Source organism: Pan paniscus, chromosome 7 (assembly GCF_029289425.2).
Source record: "Pan paniscus chromosome 7, NHGRI_mPanPan1-v2.0_pri, whole genome shotgun sequence".
NCBI classification, from domain to species: domain Eukaryota; kingdom Metazoa; phylum Chordata; class Mammalia; order Primates; family Hominidae; genus Pan; species Pan paniscus.
Genome location: NC_073256.2, coordinates 153,679,948 through 153,702,917, shown reverse-complemented (window position 1 = coordinate 153,702,917; position 22,970 = coordinate 153,679,948). Strand labels below are relative to the sequence as shown.

The following is a 22,970-nucleotide window of genomic DNA, read 5'->3' as shown; positions in this document are numbered from 1 at the left end:
TTATTACAGGAACTCTGCAAATACAAAAGCAACAAGCAAATTCAGAAATACATATTTTTATCACAGTGTCTAATAGTGGAAAATATCCTAGTTTGGTTCCCAAATGAATCCTTCTTCAGTAATAAAGACTATTGTAAACTAAACCTTAATTATTTACTCATTTAGTCATTAAAGCATGTTAATAAACACATTCAGACATACTATGTATATGAATGTATATTTTACTAATGATAAATGATTAAAAAAGCCATACAATGTAGTATTTTATGCTTAAGCTATGACATAACTGCCTATCTTTTCTTTCATGACTGGTATTTTTTAAGTAACTAGGTAAGTGATTTATGGAATCTCCTAACCTCTGATTGTTTACTCATGGTGTGATTTAACTTGGTCCTCTATCCTCTGCATTTCCCATAATCTAGAGGTCAGGACTAATGTCTCATTAGATTAAGAATGAACGTTTTTTGAAGGAAAGAAATATTCCAGATGACGCAACACCCTAGGAAGGACATAGCATTAAGTAGTCCCGACAATAGTGATGATGAGTGGAAAATCTTGCACAGAGTAAATATTTTTTTCCAAACTTTCTTACATGCAATCATTTTAAGCATCAACTAATGATTTTTACTTGAATTGTTTCACTAATAATTGTAAAATTGTTATTTTTAGTTTAACGTTCTTTCTATAGTTATTGACTGACATTCTTCTGTAAAAAAAAAAATCACCCTTCTCTCATCAGCTGGGTATGAACCACGGTTCCTTCTGAAAAAGTCAGAGTAGGTATTCCTTCTTTCCCTTTAATTAACATTTTTCAGTTTGAGAAGGGGTATATTTGTCACCTCCAAGAGCTGCAATTTGTGATAATTTTCTAATATTACTACAGATTAATTTTTATAATTTGTGTATTACAACCTTTCATGGATTAAAAAAATGTTTAAACCAAATGCAGTATGTGGATACTATATGATTCCTAATTTAAAAATAAAGGACATTTTTAAGATACTGGGAGATTTGAATATGAATTAGATTTTAAATAATATCAGTGAATTTCATTATGTTTCTTAGGGGTTACAAGAAAAATGAGGTAACTGAGAAAAATGCTTTTAGAAGAGGTATGGTTAACTATTTCAGGCTAAAGTTCCATAATGTTTGATACTTATTTTTAATAGTTCAACAAAATGTGTGCGACAGTGTGTGTGTTTCCATGTGAATCGTAATTCAATTTATAGCTAACATGTAGTTCTTTCAATTTTTTGCTGATAAGTTTTGCAATAGTTGGCAAGAATCATGAACATTGATTTTGTCTAATTGAGCTAAGTTTTCCTGGAACACTTAAATGTCAAACATGTGAGTTACACAAAATAAACTTAGGATCTGCAGAACTGATATCTCTACTCAGGACTAGGGAGCAAAAATGGCTCTCAATTAGCCACCTAATCCTTTCTGGTATTATAGAGCCTGCATTGCTGGCTTCTTGCCTGTCTGACTTTCATCCTCCCTATGGATTCAAGGAGCAGACTGAAGGATATCCAAGACCAGCTACATAATTTGCAGGGCCCATTGCAAAATGAAAAGTCAGGGCCCCTCATTCAAAAAGTATTACAAATTTTGAGACAGCAACAGTAGAGCATTAAGCCAAGAGAAGGGCTCTTCTGAGCCAAGGACCCTGTGTGACTGCACAGACCGCTAGTGATAGAGCTGGCCCTAGGGCTGCCTCTTATTTGAAACACTCCTCATGGTTCGGCTGATAAAATTCAAGCCTACTTAAATGCTTCGTTAAAATGCTGATAGAAAACAATGTGATCCTCCTTGAGAGCAAACTACTCAATTATTTTGTCTTCATGCTTGTATGTTTGGCATTGTGTTTAATGCTTTGTACACCCTTAAAGAAAGAGCAGAGGAGAAACTTAGTAAATTTACAAAGGAAGGAGTTTGTTAGTAGATTCATTTCTGACAAATCACTTCAACTCCCATATACTCATATTCTTGACTTTTAAAAATAGATAATATCTCTATTTCACAGAGATTTTATGTGAGAAAATATCAGATAATTCTATTGCCTTATTAGAACTAAAACACTTTATTAATACAATTCGTGGTAAACGTATGAATTGCTTGATTGATATACATGGAATCTACATCTACAGTATCCCAAGTGAGAATGCAGAAGGAACATACCCATGTGACTGGTGGAGATGGCCAAATCCATAACACACATCCTGGGATTCCCTTTCATCAGTGTAACCAAATAATCACAGCAAAATCCAACCCAAATTGTACTACCCAGGCTCACACAGAGAAAAACAATATGATTCTTCCTGCAGAAGTAGACACCAGGAGGCAACGTGACAGAAAAACAACACATTCTCTGGTTAGCACTGATTCCGTTTAGTAGCTATGAGGTCCTAAGCATGTAACGTAACCTTTCTGAACCTCTTATCCCTTATCTGTACAGTGAGCATAACAGATGATATTGTGCACTATGACCATTAGATGCTATACAAGTGCCAAAATATTAGGCTAATGCCATATAAATTGTAGTTTACATAATAATAATAACAATAACAGAAACAAAACCACACCACAACATTTATTACAAGGTTATTTTTCTTTTTTTCTTTTTTTCTTTTTTTTGAGACGGAGTCTCTCTGTCACCAGGCTGGAGTGCAGCAGCGTGATCTCGGGTCACTGCAACCTCCACCTCCCGGGTTCAAGCGATTCTCCTGCCTCAGCCTCCCGAATAGCTGGGACTACAGGCACATGCCACCACGCCCAGCCAATTTTTGTATTTTTAGTAGAGACGAGGTTTCACCATGTTGGCCAGGATGGGCTCGATCTCTTGACCTCATGATCCACCCGCTTTGGCTTCTCAAAGTGCTGGGATTACAGGCATGAGCCACTGCACCTGGCCGGTTACTTTTCTTTACAATTGCTATAGTTTAGATATTTGTCACCCCAAACCTTATGTTGAAATGTAATCCCCATTGTGGGAGGCAGGACCTAACGGGAAGCGTTTGGGTCCTGGAGGCAGATCCTTCACGAATGGCTTGGTTCCATCCTCAAGGTAATGAGTGAGTTCTCCCTCTGTTGGTTCCTGTGAGTGAGACCTGGTTGTTGAAATGAGCCTGGCACCTGCTCCTTGCTTCCTCTTGTACCATATGATCTCCAAACATGCTGGTTTCCTTTCCCCCTTCACCTTGGATGGAAGAGGACTGAGGCCCTCGCCAGATGCAGATACCAATGCCACTGCATCTTGTGCAGCCTTCAGAACCATGAAGCAAATACACCTCTTTTCTTTATCAATGATCCAGCCTCAGGTACTTCTTTGTAGCAACACAGACTAAGACAACAGTGAACGGAGAACAAGAGCACTAGACCACATTGCCCACCAGCTCTCACAATATCAAAACTTTCCCCTTGCTTTCACCTTCTCTTCATGCTTTAAATTTCTCTTAAAACAATTTGGCTCAACAGAATTAACACTTTTCTGGCTTGCTTTTATCTTATGGGTACCTGTGTTATCCTGTTGGTGGTTAAGGAGTTGAAGTTCCTGGGTCTTATTCATGATTCCACTAGGTAATGCCTTGCTAGAACTTTTGTTAATGTCAGACTTAATCTAGTTCAGTGGTTTCACAGTCCAGACAGTGATTATGGTGGCTTTTTTTATGTTGCAAACCTTAAGTATATCATTTTGTACTTTTTAAACTATCATTTTAAAATTAGAGGTCACCTTATTCATTATGATCTAATGGATAAAGGATACACTCTCTACAGTACATTGGGATATTTTTTCTGCTTAATTTATTCTGGAGAGAATACCACATTTTCCCAATGCATAGACTAATTTTCATAGACAGCCACATTCAGAGACAGACATTTACTTTGATTCATTTATGCATTAGATTTAGTAATTCATTTATTCCATAATAATTCAACAGAGATCTATAGACTAGGCATCCAGCACTGTTTTTAGGTGTTATTTATACAAATAAAATGAAATAACCTGGCTTTTTCTGTAAAAAAATCACAGAATCTAACACAATGTAATCTGAGCACTAATGAAGGTCTTTTTTTACAAGTGTAGAGAGATCCAAGAAGGGGGGATGCCTAAGTCTACTTGAGGGCTTCAGGCTCTGAGACTTGAAATCTGAAGAGTTTGGGAAAGGTATAGAACCAAGGAAGTTCATTCCAGGCCAATGGCAACACCACAGTATACACATGCAGTAGTAAGTCCTTTGTGTTGACAGACATTCATACAAAGTCTGTCAATCTAACAAGCATGCTGAGAAAGATAGGGGGTTGTGATATATGTTTCCATAAGAATCTTAAATCCTGAGATTTTAGACATAGCTAGATTGGCCTATAGTTCACCCCGAGTAAGTCTGTTCTCACATTGCTATAAGGCCACACACGAGACTTAGTAATTTAAAAGAAAAGAGCTTTAATTGGCTTATGGTTCTGCAGGCTGTACAGGAAGCATAGCGACTTCTGCTTTTGAGGAAGTCTCAGGAAGCTTCTAATCATGGAGGAAGGCGAAGGATGAGTGAGGCTTCTCACAAGGCAGGAGCAGGAACAAGAGAGAGAGAGTGAGGGGGAGGGTGCTACACACTTTTAAACAACCAGATCTCACAAGAACTCACTCACCGTCATGAGGACAGTACCCAGGGAGGTGGTGCTAAACTGTTCATGAGAAACCCACCCCCATGATCCAATTACCTCCCACCAGGTCTGACCTTCAACACTAGGGATTAAAATTTGACATGGGATTTGGGTGGGGACACATATCCAAACTATATTAACACCCAGTCATTAGTGGGAGCAAAGCCAAATAATAAACTGCAATCATGATTGAAGATAGAAAGCTTTGGTTAGGTCTAAAATGTTGCACTGAGAGTCTGAGAAGTGAGGTCAAATGGTGATCAGAAAAATGAGTCACAAAGCCAGAAACCAAGAAATTCCAGAAAGTTCCTGGAGGTCAAGGTGAGAGGTTTAAGACAGAAAAAGATAGATAATGTGAAGACATCAAAAGTCTCAGTTTTATGTGGCATGAATCTATTCGTTTGGGGATAAACTAGGTTACTAAAAGGCATTAAGAAAAATTATACATCTGTAGTTGGCTTAGCAGAGGTTACAGAGGTGAGCGACTTGGGGATCTGAAGTTATGAATCAGATATGGCTAAAACAAAGATGATACCCAACGTAGATTATCATCATTATTACCATCAAGATACTTCATAGTACAACAATCACTTATGCAAGGTTTCATTAGCATCAGATTCATCCGAATATTTGCATAGCTCTCTGTAGTTTTATTTTCATCATACTTAATCTTCACTAAGGTAACTTATCTTTTCTCATATTTCCGTGGGCCAGCAGGGAAAACTCTAGAGAATTTCTGTTGGTTAAGGTTGTGCCCACTGGCACATAGCTTACTAATCTGTGCTTTGGAAGGCTGTTCTTCAGTGTAAACCTAAACTTCCCCACTATATAAATGTGTGGAAGTTAATTAGCCTCTCTATCCTCTGCCTCCACATCTCTAAATTGGGATGGTTTATTCCTCAGTGAGTATGAGAATTAAATAAGTTATTGCAGGTAAAGTGCTTAGCATGGGGCCTGCCTTAGAGTAAATTAAAAACTCATGAAAGAGTAGCTAATAGCAATCATTGTCTTTCAGAACTTTTTATTAAACACGTAAACAGAAACACACACTCACACACATCCCTTTTTCCCAACCCAAAGTCCTTCCGACTTCCCAGATCACATGCCTCTTTCCTTTCATTGAACCCCAAACTCTAAGACAGTAAATCAGCAGATTCAGAAACGAACGAAATTGTACCCCATAAAATTCAGGTGATATTGTCAGAACTGGATGGCAAAATAATTGTTTTTAAAATATTCGAAGAAATAAAAAAAATGAGTCCACAGGATAAGTAGAGGATATTATTTTTTAAAAAAGAACAGAAATATTTCAAAAACGCTTCAAATAAAAATGCTGGAATTGGAAAGTTGTCGTCATTGAGATAACAACGATCTTAACAACGGTAATCGTAATCAACAGATGGGTTAAAGAGCAGATGTGAAACACTGCATTAGAAGACGAGCGTGAGGAAATCACCCGGAACTCACTATGGCAACAGGGTGAAATAGATAAGAAAGTTTAGATGTTAACCATGGAAAGAAAGGATTAAAAAAACTCCCAAGCTCTGACCCTTTTCTTTCTCTTCTTCCTTTGTGTTCTCATCCTCCTTCTTTGCCATGATCTATTTCCTCCATTAACTATTTTTGGCTGAAACTTTATAGCTTGTGAAAAACTTTGAAGTGCATTATCTCGCTGTATCTTCACAGCAAATCTTTGAGGTAATTGGATTTGAAGTTTTAAATTTCCATTGAACAGATAAATTGCCTGAGACTCTTGAAGAAGAATAAAACAAAAAAAAAAAGTGCTAGGGCCAAACTAACTTTTATATATTCAAAACCTAGTAGTATGCATGACTTGGGATAAATCATCCATAGTGTGGGCCAATATGCTTTAAGGCAGCCCCCATGCTAAGCACTTTATTTTCATTAACTTATTTAATTCTCACACTCTCTGAGGAATAAACCGTCCCAATTTAGAGATGTGGAGGCAGAGGACAGAGAAGCTAATTAACTTCCACACGTTTATATAGTGGGGAAGTTTAGGTTTACACTCAGGAACAGCCTTTCAAAGCACAGATTAGTCAGCTATGTGCCAGTGGGCACAACCCTAACCAACAGAAATTCTCTAGAGTTTTTTTCTGCTGGCCCACGGAAATATGAGAAAAGATAAGTTACCTATTTTAGTGAAGATTATAGGATTTTATTTCACAATAATATTTTCATTTACAAGACATATGGACAGGTTTTGGAGAAAGTGTTATTGCTTCCTTGTTCTGAAATCCATTGTCTTACACACATTTCAGCTACATGTAGAGAAGGAACAGCTGGAATACATGTGAACAGAGGGTATGGATCTGTGGAACATTGAAGTACTCAGGAAAACCTGAGAAAAATCCCTCTTATCCTGGAATCGAAATTCCTTATAAAAAGACACACTTAGGGTTACTGCAAAAATCATCTAGACCTAAATTTATAAAACTAAACTTTATATATGACAACAAAATAGTTGGTGTGAACATGTGACACTTAGGGTCATCGCAAAGATCATCTAGACCTAAATTTATAAAATTAAACTTTATATATGACAACAAAGTTGGGATATGTGAATGATTGCTTGATCAGATCTTGGTGGAGAGTGGACCAGCTGGACACATCTTGTTTCTGGCTGGCAGAAACAAGGCTGGCTTCATAAGAAGAAAGAGTGCTTTGTCTCCCTTCTGGCTGGGACAACCCAAGGCATTAGACTCTATCTGCAGCTGAGCTGTTGCTGGCAAAGCTGGTGCAAACACCATCAGAAGAGCTGTCTTAAGGAAAGCAGGGATGAGGGAAGCTCAGCATCTCAGAGACCCACAGGAATCTGAGGGGACCTTCCCATCCATGATGCTCAGATGGTGTGTGTCAACCACTGCTGGCAGACGTGGGACATAAGCCATTTGGTAAGACACCTCACTCCACCTCCGTATGAGTCGAAGGGTGGTGGGTGATGGCAGTAACAGTAAGCTTGTGGGTTTAACACATAAGTGTAGATATAAGTGCATCCTATATTATTAGGCTCAACTATCCATAAAATACCCAGACGTATTCAAAACAAGCCTGGAAATGGAGTGACTGCCGTTGACCAGTGTAAAGCTTGACCATGTAGGAAATTCCTACGTGAGTGGGAATTCCATCATTATAAGCCTCAGTGTTTTAACCTTCAAACTATATGTCATGAAACACAGGGGTATATGATGTTCCTTCTAGTTCAAGCGTATTGTGTGTATAGAGGTTTACATCATGTGGGAAAATGTATTTCTGTGGCTCTCAAGTAAGAGCCCATGGGGTGGTCATGAAATTATTAAGAGGAATCTTGGACTTATTTTCAATTGTTTAAAAAGCCAAATAGAATAATATATTTAATCTTGAAAAAAAATCCCTAAACAAAATGCCAAGTATTTTGTCTTGGCAAGAATTATCAAGATTTGGTGTATAAACTCAGTCATCTTCTGCTGGCCCAGAGATCTGTAAATAGCAAATGTGTCTGAAAAAAATAGGAAATTAAAACATTAACTTTCTATTATGTATTTATTTTAAGTAAATGTAGAACTCAGTCACAATAAATATAAGGTGACTCAGCTACTATTATTGTCCAAATTTTTGAAAACTATTTTACATTTTAAAATTCATACCAATATTTGTTCCAGTAATCCTATTTCTAAAACTCTGTGTAAAGAAAATAATATCAAAGACAAGGCTATATATATTTGGGTCATGTCCATGATCAAGTTCCCTTAAATTTTGTTCAGTCTGTCTTGCTTTATTTAACAATCTACAACATGGGCTTCGTTTATTTATTCATTCACTTGTTCACACTCATACATAGGGATGTTCACTCCGCTTGAGCACCATACTTGATATCAAGAATGAAAGAGCAGGGCTGGGCATGATGGCTCACGCCTGTTATCCCAGCACTTTGGGAGGCCAAGGCGGGTGGATCACTTGAGGTCAGGAGTTGGAGACCAGCCTGGCCAACATGGTGAAACCCTGTCTCTACTAAAAATACAAAAATTACCCATGTGTGGTGGCGGGTGCCTGTAATCCCAGTTACTCAGGAAGCTGAGGGAGGAGAATCGCTTCAACTTGAGAGGTGCAGGTTGCAGTGAGCCCTGCAATCCAGGCTGAGTGACACAGCGAGACTCCATTTCAGACAAAACAACCACAAATAGAATGAAAGAGCAAAATACATGACCAAGAAGGAACTGGCAAAATAAATTCTGCCACAAGCATATCCTGCAAGGTTGTGCAGAAATTGCAAATGTTAATTAGGAACAGCATGTAGGAATATAGAAAATCATTCTATTACAATGTTTAAAATTGAAATGTAGATAAAATTGCATGTGCATTATAAGTATGTCAAATATGCTATAAAATAAACTGGAAGGAAAATCAAAACATAAATAGTTTTTTCTTAAATTAGCATAGATATTAAAATATGTATACAGAATATGCATATGAATATAGAATAAATTGTAAGGAAAAATCCAGATCCGAAAGTTGTGTTTTTTTATTAGTTTGGATACTAGTAATAGTATTGTTTCTTTTGATTAATGTGGACATCATTATGATTTTTTATTAGTGTGTTGTTTGTCACTAGTAGATATATTTCTCTTGATTTTTAAAATGTTCACAGTTCCCCTTATGTTAGTATTTTTATAAGTAAAATACTAAAGTAAAAATGGGAACAAAATTTAATTTACAAATATATTTTGTTTAGTAAAAGATTGCAAAATACGGGGACTGTTTGAGAGAAAATAATAGAATCTGTGACGCAGAAAAAGTGGACAAATTATGTTTTCTATCAACCTGAGACCTCTATTAGTGACATAACTTCATACTTGACAAGAAGCCTCCACATCCACAGTTACCACTATGTATGGCTCAGAGAGGGGGCTCAGTATTTGCTAAATGTTTGTTATTGATTTATACTCCTAAAGGCCTCATCATGTGAGACTTGAATCAGGAAAGTGAAGAGACTTGCTCAGTCCCACAGTGGGGCCACGGTGGACACATTGGAAGAAAATACAATTTCTCGCATCCTTCCCCAGCAATGTTTTCATTGCACTAACAGTCACATTTTGCAAAGGTATTTTTTCCTGTAGTGACATTATAATTAGGAAATCTTTCAGCCATTTAGAAAAAAAGACCTTCATTAAAGTTTAAAACCCTTCTCCAGGTGAAAACACTCATCGCTTCAAACCTCATGACTGTTTTTAATTACAAAAAGATGAGCCATTCTTTTAGATTATGCCAACAAAAATTGATTTTACATGTATAAAAGTTTATTACCAACTCTTAAAGTTCTACCTCCCTCTGTCACCATTTCTAAGGGAGTTGGCAGGACAACTGTTGATGCAGAAAGGTCAAGATGGAAAGGGATTATAGGGATGAATGGCAATTCAGCTCTGTCTTTCCTTCTCAAGTAATTAAAAATTAAAATGAGAAACAGGACCCAAAACTGTATTAGCCCCTGACTGGTTCTTTGCTTCTGTTGTTATTAACTTTACACACCTGAAGACATGGCCTCATCACCTACTGGCTTGGTCTAATGTGCTCTATGGAACCAGTCCTCCCCTGAGTTAGGTGTGATCGTTTGGATCATTTCCAGGATCAAGTTCCCTTTAAATTTTTTTCAGTCCATCTTGCTTTATCTAATGATCTACAATATGGGCTTCATTCATTTATTCATTCACTTATTTAAACTTATGATGTCCTTCGTATATGCCAGGCACTGTGAAAGTAAGCTTGTCAGATCAAGTTTTGTGCAGTTTCTCAACATCTCATTTTTAAATAGTAATGCTTTCCTAAGAGGCATATATATATATATATATATATATATATATATATATATATATATATTTGTAATTTTTTTCTCTGGTCACCCTACCATGTTTATGTACCGGGGCCCTTGAAAGGGCCCTTTAGAGGGTCCCAGATCATTGTAATATCTAACATTTAAAAATTTTTTTGCCCAAAGAACTAATTTTCACCCCTAGATGACATCACTCCTGTTGAGAATACACAAGCTAATGACAGAAAGAAAAAAAATATATGTATATATTCAGTAGTTGTCTGACACATATGCTTTGGAGAAGGACCACGCAGCTGCTACAGGAGCAATGAACCAGGGGCTATACCCCAGACTGGAGACATCACAAAAGGATTCTACAGTAGGCGGGAAGGAGTCCTAGAGTGAGTTTGAGAGATGACTGAAAAGAGGTAAAGCAAAGACCAGTGCCAGTGGAAGGTACATCATCGGCCTGAAGACAAATGTCCTGTGATGGCAAATGTGTTCTCTAAGAGGCTTCCATCAAATTTTTGGCGTTTAAGAGTTGTTTATTTCATTATGCACCACTTGGCTTTATGCTTAGTTAGTTACGAAAACAAAACAAAACAAAAACCAACAAAAATTCTCAAAATGTCCAAAATAATTTCCTATATTCTCTCCAGCCTACCTTTTCCAAATTCAATCATGTGTCAACTGAAATCTACTTTCTCATTTGCTGTTTGTGGTTGATTTCTTTCAAACTATTTGTGGTTTCTGCAGGAAGGCTGTATCCATCCCAAATCATGGTTCTTTAAATCTCTGCCTAAAAGTGGCACATGTCACATTCACTCATGTAAAACTGGCCGAGACAAAACACATATTTCTCATGTGGTTCCATCATTTCTCTTTTCCCTTCTGCCACAAAGATGCAAAACCTAAGTAGGAGCTATCTTTCATCATAGGTTCCAGAATGCAGCATACATGGAGTACACTCAGACAACTCACAATGCCCATGAACAAGAATGAGAAATGAACTTTGTTGTGGAATGCTATAAAGATTATGATTCATTTGTTACTGAAGAATAACATAGCCTAAGGTGACTAATACATTCTTTTCTCACTGCTCTGTATTGGCCAATGCATGTGGTCTTTTGAATAGTTAGACCTTAGTCTTCTTATTAATATTTTTATTCAGATTGTTCTTCTGTGTGTGGTGTTCTACAATGGCAAAAACCACAATTAATTTTGCACCAACCTCATATACTAGCTTTTACTGGCACTTAGTACCAGATCTATATATGAAGAATGCTGCATATGTGGACTACTGTTGATCGGACATTCTTCTAGTCAATTCGTTTCATTTAGAAGGTGAGAGAAGAATGTGAATGTCATATCCTTTCTCTATAAGCAGATGTTTAAAATATAAGTTCAAAGCTCATAGTCCAGTGCTCATGTATCAGCTGTCAATTATGTTGAAATAAATCGCACTGAAATTAACAATTTATGAAAATCATGGAGTTGATGACTTGAATTAAGACTAAATTTCAAACAGGATCATTTACTTCTTGTAATAATACCCATTACATTTGTATAACACATTATCATTTACATCATGTTTTCACATGCATGATTTTGTTAAACTCTTACAATCCGAAGTAGTACAAATTTTTAATATACTATTATACAAATAAATAATCTTCAGGTCCCCAGGATGTGTACAAAAACATTGTTATGGGATAAGAAAAGAAGAGGAAATTAATGTTAACAATAGTGTCTATACAAATTTTAAATAGAATTTGGGATTAATGTCCAAGATATTTTCCAAATTATGTCAGCAATTATGTACTAGAGATTGTAAATTAAACAAGAGAGGTATAGACCCTAATTTTATATATGTTAGAAGTCAACAGAAAGATATTTTTAAAACTCTCAATTTAGTGTTTGAATTTAACTTTTTAATTTTAACTATAATAAAACAGAAATATTGGGTGCATCACAATAGATTTTAGGGTCCTGACCTGTACTGGGGTGATCACAAATGTTTTCTTCAAGAAATTTCTGAGTTTTGAAAGATGTATGAAAATTTTTCAAGTGAATATTCAGGGCTGGGTGGTGAAAATATATCTCCAAGTGATGGAAATACATGCAAAATTCCTTAGGTGGAAAGGAACATGATGCTTGGAAAGAAAAAGGAAACCAATATGGTTACAGGGCAGAAAATGACAAGAACAGTGACATCAGCTGGTGGTGGTGAAGAAAGCAGGGGATGATCCTGCCTGCTTTGTAGACCAGGCTAAGGATGGTGACCTTTTTCTTAGAGCAATGGAAAATTATTTTAAGTAGGGAAATACATGATTAAGTTTGCATTTTTAAAAGTTCATTCTCAATGTAGTGCAAAAACAGATAGGAGAGGGGCAAAAATAAATTTAAGAAGACAAGGTAGGAGACCAGAAACAGAAGAATAGTTTCCTGTCATGAAGAGACATTTGAAAGGAGTAGTCTACTCAAGACTTAATTGTGAAATACTAGCTCTATTATCATTATAATGAGAATCAAAGCATGGACTTGGGATAACGCTTCACAGATATGAGAAGTGGAAAGCCTGGAACTCAAGGTGCTATCCCAAACTGAGGAATGCAGAACTTCAGGCTGCCAGAGGTGAAGTACATGTGTTAACGTTCTTAGGTGCTGTCGGGTAGGTACTCAATAACAGTTGGTTTCCTTGGTTTTCCCTTTTCTGTCTGGACACACTAAGAAAAGACCTGTATTAATCATGCATTTTTATTTTCTGTATTTTTTATGCTCTGGCATCTGGGGTCTTGCTGTCCCTGGAGACACTGCTCTTTTCAGACCTAGTTAATTCTTGGTGACATAAATGACTGACTTGAGAGCACCTCCTTCATATGCAAATGAACCCACCCGGAACCCAAACCCCAACCACCTCCTCTACAGGCTCTTACACTCTGGGCCACTATTCCTGTACTGTAATCACCAAGAACCAGGTACCAGATAACTAGAGACAGGCCCTATACCCCAGAGGCTGTGGAAGTTATTCAAACTAGCCAATCCTAAATCTATATACCCGCCTCACTTGTTCCTTCCCACAGAAACACCAATCAAGGCTCTTCCCCATTTTTCTTGCCCTTCTGCCTTCTGACCCACACCTTGCGTGACCCTATGTGACCCCCATCTTCTCTTGGGAACTGTGAATATAATAAACTATCTTTACAATGACATCATCTAATCTATTGACAGCATACCTGGAAATTTAAATAACAAAAACAAAAAAACTGCATTTTAAAACAAGACCTTCAGCAAACCCAAGCCTGCATGTAAAGGCCAGCTCTGGAGGAGGTCCTACCTCATATTTGCAGAGGGCTTGTTTGTGCTAGGCATTGTTGCATTCACTCAGCTAATCCTAACGACACCCCATTATTTAGGAGGACTATATTGACCCCATTATACAGATGGGAAAACTGAGGCACAGTTAGATTAAGTGACTCTCTCTACATCACAAAACTTTCAAATGGTAGAACTGGGCTCCACACACATTTCTATCTGGCTCCAAAGCCTACACTCTTGCCTCCCTGCTGTCATGACAACACATTCTTCCAGGAAATGCGGAGGTGAGAATAAAGAACGTTCTTCAGAGAATGTATGTGAGAAAATTAGTACTGCTCTCAGAGTGATGCTTATTGATGGGGTCATAGATGAGAAAACAGGAGCCATGAAAGCAGTTCCACACGCTGATACAGGAAAACGGTGCGGTGCAAATGAAGACATCATTGAATTTTTTTCAGATAGGCACCCAGGCCAACATGGTCACTCTCGGAGGTCACATTTGCCTCTTGGCCAGTTCCAGTGATCAGCGTTGATGCTTCCTATAGGCAATTATCCAGGCTGGGGGACTTGCCTCAGTCAATAACTGGAGTGCGGGGAGCTCCAGCAGGGTTATTCACACAGAAGTACTCACAATATACTCTTGCTCCAACTCACAGACCACATGGCCTGAATGGGAGCAATAAGGCCTCTGCAAAGCTGGCCCAGGGCTGTTGAGCAAATTGCAGAGCTGATCTCTCAGCATTAAGAGAAGCCCATTAGCACAACAGAGCTTCTGTGACTGTCAGAACCACTAGATGCCTGGCCATGCCTGCGTGCTCTGCTGAGCCTGGCTGTCAGGGAGCTGGCGATGCCTTTGAGATAGATCAAAGTTAAGTTGTATGACTCCACTCACTCCGACTTCTCGAGAAAAGGAGCTTCATGCAGGCTAGGTGCACATAATAGGAATCATTCAATGGCTTTGTAGCTTCTCTTTGGTGCATCATTAGACTGTCCCAGAAAATGTACTAAATAGGAGAGAGATTCAGAATAATAAAAATCAGTATGGCTCAGGAATCAGCCAATCTTAATGAGTGCAGCCCATTGACCTACTGGTGCAGCTTCCCCTACAATGAAGGCAGGGGAGAAACTCCCAGGAGACAACATAAGTAACCCTCAGCCTGACCTGGTACAAAATGGTCGGTGGTAAGATAAACAATGTGACACTTAAGTACAATCTGCTCCCTGTTTTCTGGACTCGTGTTCATATTGTCTTTTTCGGTGTGGACTCTAGAACCTGTCTGCCTCATACATCTTCTGCAATACACTCTAAATGCTCTACGTTTCCGTCAGCATCTTCCCCCAAAACACTCTGACTGCACTCTCTACAATCAGAAAATGAACCACCCATTCCCAGCATATCACCTTCTCTTCCTCAATATCCACCTTTCACAGCCCTATCCTTCTGGATATGCGGAAGTTTTAGGCCTGATTCTCCTGGTTGAGAAACATCTCCAAAACACTGAGAATTTTTCTCTCTTTTATCTATTTTTCTACTTCTCACTGCTGTTTCTTTCTATTTTCATCATATCCCTTCACTTTGCTGTAATAAGATGCTGTGTAAAGAGGATGGCTTTCTCCTGCCTGTCTTTCCAGGCCCTTATTTATCCGCTGGTTTGCTGCTCTCCTCACCCTAAGCTGCATCTTGATTGTGTTGAATAAAGAGAAAGACGCTAAGAGTCTCCACAGCAGTGAAGGAGACACTGTGCTTCTGAAGTTGTTTTTTTTCTTTTTTGTTTTTTTTTTAAGCTACATTGGTACCCAAATATTTCTAGGGTGTTGTGACTGTGGAAGCTGCATCTTGTTTTTTCTTTTCTTACTAATCCAAGCCAAACACTCTTTCTGTTTGCCTTTTAATTTGTATCTGTTAAAATGATAAATTATAGTTCACAATTTCTGAAAAGTGGGTGAAAAAAGACATTTTAATAAAGTGAGATCACGGAAGTAAATCACACCTCCTAAGGACCGTCAGAATCAGGTGAAAATGATTCTTTGCTATACAACTTTATTGTGTGTTTTTGTTTCCAGCATTTTCTGCCAGTGATATCCTGGAAACTTATGGCTGGAACTCAAAATGGGTTCATAGACCTGTCATGCTCATTTACCTTCTGGGCTCACGTCTGTTACATAGACAGAGCAATGAGAGTATTTAGCAAACATGGATTAATGTTAATTTTGCATCTTTCACATTACTTTCTGACAGAAACTATCCACTCAAACTACATGGACTATTCTCTCCTTAGGAACTGTCTTCTCAATCCAGATTTAGCTACTTAACTGGATCTCAGTAAATTAATTCAGAGTCAATTCATGCATCTCATAGAGAGCATAGTTTTGTCATTTTGTAGTTATATGATGTGTTTAACTCCAATGATGTTTTCAAGTATAATAAGATCATTTTATTCTGAAGATCTAGGTTATAAGGTTTTTCTTAAACACACATATTTCTTCAAAGATTGAAAGACTGAAGAGCTACAACTGAAGAAATTTAAAAGAATATGATGTGGAATGTTGAAACATTTTGAGGACAAGAATAGAACTTTGAAGGGGACAATTTAAGTGAGACATCTGTCTTTGAATGAATAAGTCCTTGAACGTCTAATTTGAAAATGCCAACCAATGTTCCTGTGAAGTGAGCACAGATTTTGAAAGTAGTAAGTCCTGGAGATGAAACCTATCCTTGACCTTGAAAAACAGGTGGCTTAACTTACCCAAAACTTTAAATTTTTAAGGTATAAAACGAGGTAATCATCTATGGTGGATAGAGTTATTGTGAAAATCAGAGCCACATATAAAGCTGGATCACTCAAAGTCCAGTCAAGAAATAAAACCCAGTGAGTATTTCACATAGACAGGATCAAGCACACAACAATGATTACACAAGTGTTGGAAAACTGGTAGAGCAAAGATGAAAATCAATGACTACAGAAAGCCGTGACTTTCCTTAGATTGAAGGAAGAAGAGAGAAGAATGCATGTTGCCTGAAACTGGAAGCAAAGTGTGGGGCGCATTTGGGGGCTGGTACTGAGACTGCTAAGAAGAAAAAGCAAACCCAGAATGTCCTTGGCTCCAAACGCTTGATTCTACTTTCCGTTCTACTGATTGGAGGAAGACAATGAAAATGTCATCGTTGCAATTAAGACACTGCTATCAGGTTGTCTGGGTTCAAATCCAACTCAGACACTTTCTCGTCCTGTATCTTTGAACAAGCCATGAGACCTCTTTATTCTTCAGCTGTGCCTCAGTAAAATGGGATAATAACACTATCCATCTCATAGGGTTGGTCTCAGCATTTGGTGAGCCAGTCTATGTACTAGGTGTAAGGCCTGACACTTAGGAAGCACAATATGGGCATTCGCTAATGTTGCCAGCATTATTATCATTACTCTTATCTTTTAACATTGTGACAATAGAAGTTCCTTTCCTACTATAGAAACCTGGAAGATTATAAAGTAAATATTGTCTCTTTTCACTGAGTGCTTATCTGTTTTGTGATTAGCTGTTCCCAACTGGACTATTAGCTCATGAGAGGAAGAATCATTTCTGTTTCATTGCAAAGATGTCCCTGGTGTGTGGCACTGTTTCTGGCTTATAAGGTGAATGCATTTAATGCCTGACCATTTAATGCCTGAATCAAATATGCGGCAGCTCCTAATTTCTGGATTGGGGAGCTGAATGGACAACGTGACAGTCCTTCATACAGAGCCTCTCTGAGGGAGATCAGGGAAACCCTGGCATATGAGTTTAAGAAACTGAATGAAGTTGCCCAAGAAAAATGTATAAAATGAGAAAAATGTAATTTTTTAGCATTTACTTTATGTCAGGCATTGTCCTAGGCATTGAGGGAAGAGCTGGGAAATGGAAGAAGACAAAAGCCCTTGATCTCCTAGAGTTTACATGGGTGAGGGGGGGACATTTTGAAATTAGACATGATAAAAGAGTAAATCACATAGACGGTTTAGGGTAAAGTAAATGCTGTGGCAGAAGCTGAAATTTGAAATATGGTTATCAGCACAGGCCTAACTGAGGACACTTGAAGAAAAAGTTGGAGGAAGTGAGGAAGTGAGCCATATGGATATCCATAAGAACATTCCAAGAAGATGAAGAAATAGCAAATGTGAATGCACTGAAATAGAAGCTTATTTGATGTGTTCTAGGAGGAACAAGAAGGCTGTGTGGCCACAACAGAGTAAGCAAGCAACAAAGTCGTAGAGGATGAAGTCAGGTTAGTGACTAGGTTACACTGAGAACAAACTTCACTGTGAGTGACACGTGGGCGTGGGAGAGGCTGAACAGAGGAATGTCCTAATAGGACTCGCATTTCAAAATGACTGCTTTGCCTGGTGAGTTCTTAGTAGCACTCAGGGCAAGGGTGGCTGCAGGGAGAGAAACCAGGAAGTAAATGTAGTAATTAAGGTACGAGAGAAACACTGGCTTCGACCACAGTGGCAGCCGAGGAGGTTGTAAGAAGCAAGTCAGTTTTGGGCAGATAAGAAGGCAAAGCCACGCCAAAAGGATTTTCTCAGTGATTAGATGTGGGACTGTAAAAAGGTAAATTTTAAAAAATCAAGAATTTTTCAGAGGTTTCTGAACCCAAATGCTAAAAAATTGAGTTGCCTTTATTGTGTAAGAAGCAGGGTTGTGTGAAAAGCGGGGACTTCCCCAGCCATCAAACACACTGATACTTAAGGGATGGACAAAGGAAGACAAGCCGATAAAGACACTAAAAAGGATGAGCCTGAGAAAAAAGATAAAACAAATAATGAAATATATTTCTACTGAGAGCGGGAAAGTGAATGATACTGCACTTCTGAAGTGGGAAGGTGGAATATTAATGGCATTTTCTGAGACTATACCATTTAGCCTAAGGGTGAGACAATGAATTTGTCTCAAATAAGCAGAATAAGTTTTTCTTACAGAAAAGAACCAAAGGTTTCTTGGCAGATGGGCAAGCCTTGAATACTGTATTGCGCAAAAGAAAAAGTGAAGAACAAAATAATTTAAAGTGTATTACCCTTATACTGTAGGGATCTATCCCCTCGGGATTGTAATATGGTCAGTGCTGGCCCATGCTTTGTCTCTGTAGGATGATGAGAAGTATTAAGACTGCACACAATGAAAATCTTTACAGGAAGAAAAAAGACTTGAGATAAGTACACTAGTTTTCTATTGCTTTTGTAACAAATTACCATAAAGAAGTTACAAAAAACCCACAGATTTTTTTTGCTGTCCAGTTCCGGAGTTCAGAAACCCAAACTAGGTTTTACTGGACTAAAATGAAGGTATCTAAAGGGCTATACCCCTTCTGAAGTCTCTAGGGAAAATCATTTCCTTGACTTTTTCATTTCTGGAGGCTCCTTGCATTTCAGGCTCATGGCCCCTTTCCTCCATCTCTAAGCCAGCAGCAGCCCCTGCTTTCTTTTGCATGGTTTCTCTCTGTCCTTAAAATTGGCCCCAGATTTCATACAGAATATCTGAATGAAACAAAGGCAAAGCTTTAGTGGTGAGCATGAGATGGCAAGTCTTTTCTTCATAATCATCATAACAGAAAGCAACTGTACCCATTATCTACCCAGTAGGACCTTGACCTCTTTAAGAACCAGGGATGAGTTGACAGGAAAGGAAAGTGGAGTGTAAACCAGTGCTTCAAAACCAGCAGCTGCCACAAACTGTAGTGACCTTTCAGTGTCCCGCCGACTTCCACTCTCTTGCTTCCAGCAGGAGTTAGAATCTAACATTTCTTTACAATGCCCTCTCTAACTTCTTGGACTCAAGGGAAGTGAATAAAAAAAGAAAGGAGTTAACAGGGAAGTCAGTCGCTGCCATGGAGAGTGCAGAGGCATGGTTGTCTAGGGTGTGGTTAGTGAATCTATATGAAGTCTAGTCCTTGTGTTAGTGATAGAGTTTGGCAGAATGGAGAAAGTGTGGACCTTTGAGTTAAACAGGTCATAGTAGGAATCCCAGGCAGTCTTTCTACTCATGTTGTCTTTGGCAAGTCACTTACCTCCTTAAGTCTTAATTCTTTTGTTCATAAGGTTAAGAAAATAAAAACTCTTTCAGAGGGTTGCTGTGAATGTAAAGGAAAGAGTTACATTAGGAACCCAGCGGAATGTATGACATATGGTGGATACTTGGTATTAGCATGCCCTCCTTAATGATGGAGTTGAGCACAATCAGACAGGGTCAATTTGAGTTTTGAGGGTAAAGGAGAAGGTAGTTAGGACAAACATGTTAATGGGGCACAGGACACTGACAGCAGTGCATAGTCAGGATAAATGCAACTACAGTGATTGGGATTCTCCCAGAGTTCTCTTTGGATGAGCAAAATGGCACCCAAAGGAAACACCTACTGGGAAGCACAGAAGAGGCAGTTGCAGGCATAGGGCTGAGATATTGGGCCATGCCAGTACACTATATGGAGCAGAGGTTAGTTGAGTGACTTAAATACTAAGCAACTCTTACCTCCCACTCTGCAAAGCTCCGTGGTGAAAATGGCAGTAAGTGAGTAGAAAGTGGATAGAAGAAGGAGAAGCAAAGGAGGATGCAAAAGAGGAAGAAAAAGAAGAGGAGTCAGAGATGAAGTAAAGGAGAGTATGTTTAAAATGAAAATATGTTTTAAAAGTGTTTTGTGCAGTGCATGCTACATACATAGTAGCAAGCCACTACGTATGTGAGTTATTGATATTGGCTGACATCACTGTAGTTGTTAAGTGAACACACAGTTCACACCCAGGCCTGCCTGCCTTCGAAGCCTGCATTCATTCTCTTTTCTCATTCAACCTTCTAAGTGCTGAGGGAGGAGTTGAGGTGGAGAAATCAGAAGCAGGAGGTAAACCGGTGTGTGTTTATGGCTCAACACAGAGTCAATTCAAGTTTAAAATGAACTTTTAAACCCTAGGGTAAAAGAAAGTATGAGATGAAGTCAAATCAATTGAGACTCAAGACAATGCAGTAAAGGAGGACAGAATATAGCAAGGGCATTCAAGATATTTACTAAATCCAAGGTCACAGAAGCCTGTTTTTTTTGGAGACAGGGGAATGTTGACCATCACTGAATGGATGAGTTATCTTTATTGAAAAGCACAATATCACATAGATATGTGTTTGGAATGGAAGTGATTACACCAGCCCACTGTCAGGTGGGTGTGGGCATTCTTTAAGGTCTACATGACCTCTTACACATGAAGGGCATAGTTATTTATGTTCTGTCTTTGGGTGCAAAAACTATCATGCCTTATCTTGATGAGAGCTGGGTCATTGTCATGAACGCCCATTTTTGAGGCCTTTAAATCCCTTTATCTTCTTCAGTATAAACCTTTTCTTCTCCTCTGGGAAACCTTCCTACTCAGAACTGTGATTTAATGAAACTGTCACACAAAGGACTCTCTTCACCATCCTTACTTGTTATACAATAGCCAATTACAGTACTAATTTCTCCGATACCGTGATTGGTTCAAGATAGTGGTGAAATCAGCAAAACTAATCAAAACCTTACCTGAGATGTCCTCTGGAAGAGGAGAGGGTTCTACTCCTCTAGAATATCAAGCAGCATGACCCCAAGTATCTGCCAAAAACCACATTTCCTGATCACCTGATTAATGACTCAGCAATATGAAGTCATTTCACAGAGAAAAGTGAATCTGAAATAGAGACACAGTGACTCATGACATCATGCTAACCTCTGATTCCCTGATTCTCCTCCTGACAAAAGCCAGATGAATTCCTGTACTTTCCACCCAATGCAAACCAATAACTCCCTCTTTCCCTTCCCCCATCCCTCCCTTCTTTATCGTTCAGTTTGTGCTAGGTGTCTATTATTTGAAATGAAAAAGTTTCTAATTAAATTAGGAGAAAATATTGAGAAATTAATAAAATTTATGTTTGGAGGCATTTGATTCCAACCAGTGGTACAAGGATATATTAAGGAGTATTTTTAGTGTCTAAGATGTGGGCAGAGGAAAAGAAGGCTGAAGGCTGCAGTGACAGAAAAAAAAAAAAACCTTCAGTTCATCATTTCTAATAGTAGAATTCAAGCACTGCATGTATGAGAATCGATGGAACACCACAAAGGAATATTAACTAATTGCCAAGAATTAGGGGTTGAAGGAAACCACCACGTCCTGATCAAAGCTCTGCAACAGAGAAACTCCGGCCCAGCAGAGCAAAACTAAAAACACAATGAAAGGCAGTTCAATATGAAGGAGGTAGAATTCATCATGACTAGATTAGAACACTAAAAAAAAGTAACTCTCATCCCAATATTAGGCAATTTAGAGGCATGGTGTGCATGGACCCTATGCTCTTTACCCCGGCAGTTTGCAATTAATAACAATGAGAAATTTATCACTTCAAAGATAACATAAATAATATTCTATTTTCATTTGTCTTCTTCACTGTCCACCCACAAAAGCTGGAAAGTGCAGATTGGTGATGGAAGGTGAGGAACCACCTGAATCAGTGACAGAGCCCAGGGGCTGTGGGCGACAGCTATTCTGGTTCCTGGGGAATGTGAGCCTCTTCCTAAAGTGCTCCTGAGGCTGAGAGGCCTGCAGCCAGGGCAGTTCAAGCAAGAGTGTCGAGAGTGTTGTGACTGAAGTAATGCAGGAAGTGGAAGTGTTTACCCAATGCCTATACCCCCATTGTATCTTGAAAGTAGCTAACTTGTTTTTGATTTTACAGGCTCATCAGCGGAAGGGATTTGCCTTGTCTCAGATGAGACTTTGGACTTTTTGGTTAACGGTGGAATGAGTTAAGACTTTGGGGGACTGTTGGGAAGGCATACTTGTATTTTGCAGTATGAGAAGGATATGAGATTTGGGAGGGGCCGGAGATGGAATGATATAGTTTGGATATTTGTCCCCACCCAAATCTTATGTTGGACTGTAACTCCCAATGCTGGAGGTGGGGCCTGGTGGGAGGTGTTTGGGTCATGTGAGTACATCCTTCATGGCTTGGTGTTGTCTTTGCGATAGGGAGTGAGTTATGGTGAGATATGGTCATTTAAAAGTGTATGGTGCCTCCTCTCCTCCTTGCCTCCTTGCTCCTGCTCTGGCTATGTGATATGCTTGCTCCTCCATTACCTTCTGCCATGATTATAAGTTTCCTGAAGCCTCCCCAGAAGCCAAGCAGATGCCAGTGCCATGATTCCTAC

General features: G+C 38.7%; 1 long non-coding RNA gene across 2 annotated transcripts in view; it reads right to left on the bottom strand.

The window, feature by feature from the left end:
• Positions 1 to 10,596: 10,596 nt before the first annotated feature.
• The window catches only part of LOC129398648 (uncharacterized), a 258,989-nt gene continuing 246,615 nt past the window's right edge, over positions 10,597 to 22,970 (bottom strand). The window contains exons 11-12 of one of the 2 annotated variants that reach the window (XR_010113036.1): positions 21,315 to 21,459; positions 10,597 to 14,787 (exon numbers count right to left, since the gene is read on the bottom strand). This is a non-coding gene — a long non-coding RNA (uncharacterized LOC129398648). The remainder of the gene's footprint in view (positions 14,788 to 21,314; positions 21,460 to 22,970) is intronic. The other variant, XR_008626517.2, reaches the window with a different exon arrangement.